The sequence below is a fragment of the Salvia splendens genome, chromosome 15 (assembly GCF_004379255.2).
Source record: "Salvia splendens isolate huo1 chromosome 15, SspV2, whole genome shotgun sequence".
Taxonomy (NCBI): Eukaryota; Viridiplantae; Streptophyta; class Magnoliopsida; order Lamiales; family Lamiaceae; genus Salvia; species Salvia splendens.
Genome location: NC_056046.1, coordinates 2,747,151 through 2,756,701, shown reverse-complemented (window position 1 = coordinate 2,756,701; position 9,551 = coordinate 2,747,151).

Below are 9,551 nucleotides of genomic sequence, written 5' to 3'. Positions count from 1 at the left end.
GGCCTTCGCCAACGATACTGTTGAGAGATGATTTCTCTTAATAAGTTTCCGGCGTCGCAATGGCGATCGGCGGAGGGATAAATGGTAGTCGCGGGAGCTTTGCCCGTCGATCAAACCGATTGCAAAAGAAAGTAAAATACTATAAAAGGAAAATAAGATAATTTGATATTTCTTGATTGAATAAAAGGTCTCCTATTTATAATGCTAAATACCATAATTTGAGGAATAAGAAAATAATCCTAATCATATATGAAAAGATACGGTAAATCATTAATTAACCAAATAATGATATGAGGGATATTCTCGTACATCTGCACGTATCAACTCCCCACAGTTGAAATCCACCTTGTCCTCAAGGTGGGAATTACGAAGCAACGAAGAGAGTTGGAAGTGAACGCTTCAGCGAGGTATCTCCTCCTGGATCAAACATACGCCGAATAGTTGAATATCTCCATTCGCACACTTCTGGCTCCGAAATTTGTAAATCGAGATGGAGGAGTCCCAAACTTTCCTCGTGATCAAACTCCAGCTCCTTCACTCTTCGCCTTCTTGTGATCCTTTGAAGCCTAAGGGAAGAATAAGCTCCCAACGTGCCACATCCACGAAATCTTACAACGTGTCCAACCCTCTTGGGCTCATAACCGAAGTGTTTCACTTGTCCATCTGAAATGAAAATTTTGACAACCTTCATTGGAATAAATACAGCACCAAGTGACACTTTAGCCAGTACTATCACATACATCAAATGCATCTCCACAAATTGTTTCATGGAAGGATCACAACATTCCAAACAAATTTCCAACACATCCCGCGCATTTTTTTGGAGCACAAAATAGAGCACAACCCTGAAATCCCCTTTCATAACCTGCATGAGAGTAGCAACAGACAGCAGCATTGTTAATTGGGTATCAATCCTATCAAGGCTGCTCGGCGGAGAGATTTCTTTAGGAAATGAAAGTCGTTGGTCTTCGGGGTTGCCGTCTCTATTTTCCTCTTCCACGTTGTACAATACCTCTTCCATATTTTTAGCTACATCATCGAGTATTGGTTGTGTAAGGGTGTTATTGGGTTGGGGCGGTTCATCTTCCAACAATTCCTCCTCCGCTCTACTAACATCTGGGCTGCACGGGGGAGAAATAGCAACTGGTGGAGGGACAGCCGCCGCAGAAGGCAGTGGGGTTGTTGCTGAATGGTGGGAACTCGTTGGAGGCCCGCAGGATAGCTGACACGGCTGTGGTGGCTGTGGGACAACAACTGTTAGAGGTGGTTCCCAACAAGGGGACTGCCTTGTATGTGGTGAGACCCAACTTGAAGATGGTGGGACGGTGACTGATCCAAGTGCTGGAATTCGATCGATAGGTGCTGGCTGGGCAGGTCCCAACTAGTTGGTTGCCGAACTGTTGGAATATATCATCCGGATATTTATATCGACCTTTAATTCGACGTACTCGGCCATCATGGTTGACACCATTTCCCATACGAGCTCGCTCGATCATGGGTCTGCAGTCTAATAACTCCTCGTCGTCGTCTCCTTGGATATAATTGTCATAGCATCTCTCCTGGCTGAGCTTGTCGCTCTGGATATGATCGCAGATAGCTTCTCTGACAGCTTCTTGTATGTCATCATACAACAAGCTTTCTCGGGTGATGAAGTACACTTGTGCGGATGGGACTGGTGCTGTCCGAGGAAAAGAAGGGCAGAGGCCGTAGCGGCGGCTTTTCGGAATCTAGGCTTATAAGATAGTTCGACTCTTGGCTATGAGAAAAAATGTTTATTTTGACGCTGAAATGAGGAAAATCAATCGGCTGGTAAGAGTATTTGCCGACCTCTAATCTTACACATTTCTTGGATATCCAAAACATGGTGTGGATTAATGGCAAGATCAGTTTGTGGCGTTCAGTTTTCAAATTCGGATTCGGGGGCATATATATACAAGCATACCAATTAGGAAAGGAATTTTTATTTTATTTTATTTTATTTTTTAATCTGTCATCAAATTAATTAATTTATACTATACTATCGTATAACATCTTTTCGATTTTTATTCTTGTTTATATAAGTTGTGTTTAATTTTATTTTCTAATTTTTTTGGGTAAATCTTTTTGAAGTATATCTATGTTTAATGCAAATTGGATGGTCCAATATTTTACTAAAAACACACTAATATTTGGATCGATGAAATGAAAATATTCTACTCCATTAAACATCACAAATTGATTACCATTGTTATTCCTATACCTCTTCAATTTTTTGTTATCATATTTAGTTCAGTCGTCCATTACATTTAATTTAAAAAAAAAAGTTAGAACACGTTATTATTGAAAGAACATAAATGGTAATATTCACTTTTTTTACTATATTAAATATATTAGAGACTGCAAACTTTGCATTAAAACATATTATGAAGAGGAATGGGGTCAATGGGATCCGTAAGAAGAGAAGCTAGAATTCCAAGAAGTCTTCAATGGTTTGCAGCAGAGGGATGAGTAGAAGAAGAAAAAAGAAAGGGAAGAGGAAGAAAGCGGCAGAGGAAGCAGAAGGAGAGGAATTAGGATCTACGAATTTCCCATTGAAAGGCTGAGAGCCCTAATGGAGGCTAATCTTTGAGTGCTTCTGAGTTCCAGCATTATGTCCGAATATAAGATATATGTTGGAGGACTAATTTAGTTTGGAGAAAATATTTGAGAGGATAATGAGTAGAATGTATGGGAAATAATTTATGAAATGTTGATGATGTGAGAAACTTAAGGAACACTTTATTCTCAAACTTTCCAAACTTATTCCAAAAGATACAACTCTCCTCTATTTTTAGGCATCCCTTATTAATTCTAGAATTCTCTACTTAATTCTTGTATATTCTAAATATCTACATTTTTTTCTATACAAATCTAGATATTTTTGTAAATAATAAGACAGCTTTCAAGAAACCAATCTTCTTCGTTTCTCATTTTTTTAAGTCGGTATTATTCAAGTATAGATTTAATAGTGTGATATTGGACTAGACTTGTCTTCATTTTTTTGTCACGATAGCCATTCACTGCCATTATAATGTAAAAGGTTATCAAATATAATTGTGCTTCTTCTGCATTTTTTGTATTTAATTGTATGTCAGTTTATAGTATTTCTTTTCTTATTCATTTAAGAAGGAGTAGTAGTGTATCATTTCTTTTAGGAGTACAACTTTCAAATTAATATTCATATTTTTCAAATTTTAATTTTAGTTATACATATTTAATTTCTCTTATTTTTAATATCTAAAGTTCGTAAAGTTGTAATTGAAATAATTACATCTTGTTTTCTTAATTAAACAATTATATTTGAGTCTCCTAGGTGCACTGACTCGTTCTGGAACTTCAAATTTTCCTTTTAAGGAGTAGTAAATTTTTATATGTGATGACGTGGCACTGACCTATTTATAATTTTAAGTATTTTTATTTTTTGAGAATAAGTGCATGATCGCACACTTTTCCATTAAAATATTAATGCAATCAAAATAAATAAAATCTAATTATTAAATTGAATTATGTTGGTTATAACAAAAATTGTAATGCGTCAAAATTGGCCATCTATACTGTACTATGAAGCTCAAGTATTCATGCGATTTACAGATTATTGTATATACAAATAAATTGTGTTTAAAGGAGTACATCTCTGCGTAGTGATTACACAGTTATCTAAATACTCCGTATAAGCTTTGTACAGTGGTAGCCATTTTCCACTTTGAAAATTGAAGTTCAATTAATATACCAATTCGTATATGTAATAACTATCATGTACGAAAAATTTATTTTATTATACTGGTAGGATTTTTATTAGAACTGTTCATTTTTATCGTTTAAGAGTCTAATCACAAGTCACATGAACGTTGTAGGTGCAATCCAGTTTTTTATGCCCCTTAAAAATAAATATGCTAACACAATCTTATAGTAGCACTTTGCAAAATTACTACTTTATTCATAATAATTCAATCTCAAATTCTTCATCCAATATGGAAAAAAAAACTATCAGTCAAAACGTCTTCAATATTATACATACGTTTTAGCATACACGCGATGCTATATTGTGAGAAAAACTATTTGTAAGCTGGAACACGAATTTTACAAATAGTGAAAACGAAGAAAATAATGTTTTATATAGTAAAATCTTTATTGATGGTTTGTTGTCAGATTGATACATTTTGCCAATCTGGTAAATGGTTGCAATTGTAATAACGGCAAAGCCTTTGTGGTTGTTGTGAAACTTTCTAAGGTCGTTTAACATTAAGATTGGAGATGGTTTATGCTAGTGAGTGTATTTAGGCATTTGGTACTATCTATACCTGTTGATTTGAGTGCCTGAAAATTGCAGGATGATGATATCCCAAAAAAATAATCATACCTTAGTGGAATATCAAACCCTTCACTCTCAACTTCTTACTACACACATACACTTCACTCTTCTTGTACGCTATACACGCACTTTCTTTGTGAAGAGCATATTCACGCATATCACACTTTTGGACAATTTTGGACTTAAGGAAGAAATTTTTGATTCGGGCTCTCAAAAGAATTGTAGTACTTTATTTTAAGACGATTAGGCCAAAAATAAAAATTAAAGAAAAAATTTGGCTCACAAATCAATGTACTTTCGATAGCTACTAAAAGAGATAGAAAAGGTCGGGGTGTTACACTCCTATGTAAAGCTTTGGTCTTTCCTGTGATTTTCCCTCATTTCTTTCTGCCTATCCATTTCTCGTTATAGAATACGTTCTTTTGTTTTTTAAAAATTAAATTTTTTGAAATAATATGAATTTTAGTATAAAATTAGTAAAATAAGAAATAAAAAATATGTTAATAGAAAATGAGTATTTTCTAAAATAATTTTTTATTTAAAAAAAAAACAAAAAAGGACACTTTTATACTTTTTCAATTAATATTCTCTTTCCTCTTCATCCGCAGATACAATTATTGAAAAATAGACATTCTTTTCGTAAAACGAATACAAAAGAGATAGATACGAAAACAAACATATTAAGTCCATGGAAATAAAAAAAAAACTCACACATCAGACCTCGTTAAAACTGGTGGAAATTAATCTTCATATATTAAAAAAAACCTTTATTGATTATGATCTTTAAACAACATGTATTTCACATAATTAAGCATAAATATAATAGGATCGAAAACTTACCTAGGAAAGAGAAAAAGACTTCCCCTGATTATGTGTTTTTAGTAATGTATGATGGGATCACTACATTTGTATGTATTTATAGACATAGAGAGGACAAAAACCCTAAAATAATAAACAATTAATAATCTTTCCATATTCTCATTTTCCTTAATAGCAATAGACTAATAAGGAATAGTAGTACTATATTAGCCACTAACTATGATTTGTTAATCTATGAAATATGTATACATATATTATGGGTAATTGATTGTATGGTTCTTTACATTCCAATTAATACAATGATTAATTAATTGATAGCTAATGAATTAATTAAGGAAAGTCGAAAACAATCTATACAATATAAATTAACTAATTTGATTACAGAATACAAAATAAAAATATTTTCCTAATTGGAATCGGATTCTCCGGCATGCTCATATTACATATATTCACCGCACAAAACAATACACATTCACTCACAAAATAACAGGAGCTCTTGCCACTATTCCAAACCATGTATTGGATGCACAACCAACGGATGAGATTCAGTGTTAATAAATAACCATACAACTACACTGATTTCCCTCATTTCAGCATCAAAATAAATATTTATAAGCCTAGATTCCGGAACGGCGGTGCTACGGCCTCTTCCCTTGTTTTCCTCAGACAGCCCCAGCCCCATAGCTGTCCATGTCATCGCCCGAGAAAGAGTAAGAAGCTTGTCATATGATGACATACAAGAAGCGGTCGGAAAACCTATCCGCGATTATATCCAGAGCGACAAGCGCTATAACCAAGGAGAAGATGACGAGTTCTTGTGCAGACCCGTGATCAAGCAGGTCTGGGAAAATGTAACCAAGTGCTTAGCCCTCATGACTATACGGATGATATACACTTATTTGTATATCGTTAGCACCCTCATGACTACCCCGAGGTCTCTGCCATTGGAGTTTTGGTGGCGGTGAGGCGATGATGGACTGTTGCGCAATCTGCTTGGCGGAGATCGGTGGTGCCGCCACGTTTAGAACGCCGTGTAATCATTTTTTTTTCACACCGAGTGCTTAGCCCTTTGGATCGGGTATGGTAATTCTTGTCCTCTCTGCGGGTTTTTTCTTTTTTTGTTATAAACTAGAACTTAGATTCCGTGTTTGTTCTAGATTTTTTTTTGTTCCGGGTTTGGGAGAGACGCATGACCCTCATGCGTCTCCTTTTAATGAGACGCATGAGGATTATGCGTATTTCATAGAGACGCATGAGGGACATGCGTCTCTCATTTTTTTTAATTTTTTTTGAACGACGCATGACCGTCATGCGTCTTAGGGAGAGACGCATGAGGGGTCATGCGTCTCTGATACATACACTGAGTAATGATTGCTATTTTTTGGAGAGAGATATTGTATGAATATTGTAATACGCAAGGTCTACAAGCCTAGTAAAATGATGATGTGATGTTTGTGTTGTTGGTTGAGATATTACATATACTCATTACGCACGATTTTGTGATGGCAGTGCTCTACTAGCCTACTTTTCCACTTTCTCACTTTCCCACTTTTCACGCCACCTTTCCCACTTTCCCACTTTTCACGCTCCACTTTTCACACTAGCTTCACTTTTCACACTAGCTCCACTATTCACACTAGCATGAGGGTCATGCGTTTCTCCCAAACCCGGAACAAAAAAAAAGTCTAGAACAAAAACGGAATCTAAGTTCTAGTTTAGAACAAAAACAGAAAAACCCCTCCTCTCTGCCGCATGCCAACCGACCGAATTTGCCAAAAAAAATATAAATCTTTGAGTATCTTATTTTAAATTTTAAACATTATGAATATGATGGGGACGTAGACTTTTACGAGTAGAGATTACGTATACTTATTTAATTTAATTTATTATTTATTTTTATAATTGATTCCATAATTTGTTAGGGTTTGATTTACTTTCCTATATATATAATTGGTGAGATGACAAAAGATAAATTAACAAAAATTGTATATACAAAATACCCTTTAATTTAGTTCTATTTTTAGGATATAAATTTTATGACTAATTTATCCTTATTTAATATTGACAACATTGATTTAGATTATGAATTATTTAAGGTAATACTCCACGAATTAACACACTACATAATTAAAGTACTCCTATGTTTAATTATAAAATAATCACAAGTACTATGTAATTTAATAAAGTAACATATATTTTTTAAAAGGAAATTATGTTTGATCATTTTATACTTTAGTAGTATCTAGTTTTTTTGTCATTTGTATTATTTTTTCATAACTTGTTTGATCTTTTTGTTGTTAATTTTTTATTTTAAATTATGATACGATATAAATCATTAATGTTGTACATAAATAAATCGACTTAATTAATATTAATTAGTTGAATGATAGTACTAAGAAATGAAGTATATATACTGTAGTTATTTTTATAATTTATAATTTAAGAATCATTCGATTTGAATGATTTTATCATTTTTAGTTTTTTTGTTACTATGACATATCAAAATTGTCTCTATTTCATGATTTTTTAGTCAAGATGTAGAGTATATATGCAAACCACAAAGATATCGACGTAGTGATCGTCAATTAGTTGGGTGATAGTACTAAAACAAACTATATACATGTAATCATTTTTATAATTTACATTTATTATAATTATTTAATACTAATGTAGTTGAATGTGAGTGATTATGATCGTTTAATCAATTTTCTAGTACACAAAAAATTGACGTAATCACCATCAATTAGTTGGATGAGAGTTCTAAGAAATTAAGTGTATATATTATATATATAGTCATTTTTATAATTTACAATTTTAAAATTGTTAGAACAATAAAATAGTTGGAAGTGAATGATTATTGTTATTATTTTAATTATTTTATATCAAATTTATTTTTGTTTCATGGTTTTGAGTCAAGATATTGAATACACAAAAAAATCGATTCAATGATCATTAGTTAGTTTGATGATGATACTAAAAAATTAAGTAAATATACATATGGTTGTTTTGTAATTTATAATTTTAAAATTAGTAAAATTTACTAATAAGAGTATTAAAATAGTTAGCTAGAAATGGTCGTTATTTAATTTTAATTTATTTTTTACTATTTTATATTCATTTCATAATTTTTGAGTTAAGATATACAATATTCAATGAAATCGTGTTAATTGATTTTTAATTAGTTGAATGGCAATACTAATTGTATATTTACACATAGTTATTTTTATAATTTATGTAATTTTTATTGCACAATGAAATATTTTGTTTTGAATAACTATTAATGTTTTAGTTTATTTTTTATTACTGGTTAATCAAAATAATAATTTTTAATTAGTTGGATGGTAATACTAAAAATTAAAATAATAGGAGTAATATTTAATTAGTTGGATGACAATACTAAAAATTTAAATATATTATGTGACATTATTGCATAAGGTATTTGAGTGTTGGACAATAGAAGAAATTTAATATTCTTCAAATACGTACCCAATATTTTTTTTAAAATGTATGGTGAAGAATGTGATAAATTTATCTTTTTAATTTTGATTTAGCTATAATTATGTAGCTTTATGATAGAATGAATTATCTTTCCTAAATGTGCAGTTATTAAACTTACAAACTTAATCTTTCCTAAATAATTACAAATGGGTAAATGTGTAATGTATAAACTATTGTAAATGTAAATTCCCTAAAATGTCCAATTTTGTATACACAATTTTTGTTAATTTATCACTACTCGAGGTGAGATATAGACTTTTTGTTAGGATTCTAGGATTTTATTTACTTTCCTAAATATCTTTATTGTATCTCACATATTGTTTAGTTATTTGTGGTATGATTTAGTTTTCAATAATTTATTGAATTTGATTTACTTTCCTAGATATGTTTTTGTATTCCACATATTATGAATACTAGTGTAATAATAATATCTATGATATGCATAAACTCTTTATGCATTAATATTTATACAACTTATAATTTGTATATTTTATATTAATAACAATTTTATCAAATAGATATATGGATATAACAACCATTGACATGTATAAAATAATAAGTTATACAGTAAAATAAAGCACAACTAATATTTATAATCTCAATTTATTTAGAGTAATATAAGTAAAATGCTAAAGCAAATTATACATTTAAAGTTCAAACCATTAGTACAATATTTAAAATTATATTAAAACAACAAAATTATATACTATTGATTAGAACTTTTTTTGGATTTACACTACGAAAAAGACATTCAACTTTTAACAATTCATAGCACAATAGCAATACATCATCAATATGAAATCATAAATATACAATTTATAATGTTTCAAAAAGTGTCATGATCATAAAGAAATAAAATACTCTAGTAAACTACACTAATATAAGTATATAATCTACCTTCCTA